The sequence below is a fragment of the Panthera uncia genome, chromosome E1 (genome assembly GCF_023721935.1).
Source record: "Panthera uncia isolate 11264 chromosome E1, Puncia_PCG_1.0, whole genome shotgun sequence".
Classification (NCBI taxonomy): domain Eukaryota; kingdom Metazoa; phylum Chordata; class Mammalia; order Carnivora; family Felidae; genus Panthera; species Panthera uncia.
In genome coordinates, this window is record NC_064814.1 from 33,625,838 (window position 1) to 33,626,878 (window position 1,041).

Sequence of the window (1,041 nt, forward strand, 5' to 3'; positions counted from 1 at the left end):
CCTGCTGGGCGCCAGGGGAGCCTGAGGCCTGGGTCTCTCTTCGAAGTTTCCTAATAATTGGGGTCCAGGCTCACTCTTGGCCCAGGGCAGCCAGGACAGTGAAACCAGGAGGCAGGGCCCAGGCTCCTGGGGCTCCACACCTGCAGAAAGGGCCTAGGGTTGGGCAGTTCCTCAGGCCCCTGCTCACCCATCTGCCCTCACCCACTCCCTTAGACAGCAGTCAGGTAGAGCCTCTCTGAGCCAAAGGCTTTCACTCCTGCACATTCCCACTCCCACAGACACCCTGTGTGTCATTCACACAGGTACACACTTCACACCCAGACACAAGCACCCACACAGAGTCTTCTAGTCACTCAAGCAGCCACACTGTCCCAGGGCAGCTCTGATTTAGGCCCTGAATTCAGCCAGGGGCCCCCCAGCCTTGCCCATATATTCACATTCGTTGGCTCCCTCAGTCCAAAGGGCTCTGCTTTGGAGTAAAGGATCCAGACCCTTCCCAGCTAAGGACCAGGCCAGTTGGGTGGGTCCAGTTCACAGACACAACCTAGTCCTGCCCACCCCCCCACCCCCCCAGCACAGCTATCTTTCCCCAAGAGTCTAGAACTATCCACCAGGCTGTCCAAGGCTGCAGAACCTGCTTTTCCTGCCTCCATCATGGATGCAACCCTGCATTATATCTGCTTCTTTCCATCTCCCTGCTCTTCTCCCTTCTTTTGGATCTGGTGCGGCTTTCTATGTGCCTGGCTGCCTCTCTTGTGTAAGAGTGTTCCCCCTTCCTCCTGTCTTCTTTCTGTTCTCTCCTGGATCTCCCTGAGCATCCCAAGGCCCAGGCCTCTGGCCATCCTGCCTACCGGTTTCCCCATCCCAGGTCGTAGACATCGGCTCCCAGGGCCTCACAAAGTAAACAAGCCAAGTGCAACAGAGGGAGATAAAAAAGGGGCCTGGGCCAGTAGGGCTGGGAAAAGCCCATAAAGATAAAGCTGACAGCCCTCCCAGTCCTTGGTCCACAGGCAGCAGGAAACAAGTCTTGCCCGGCATGGC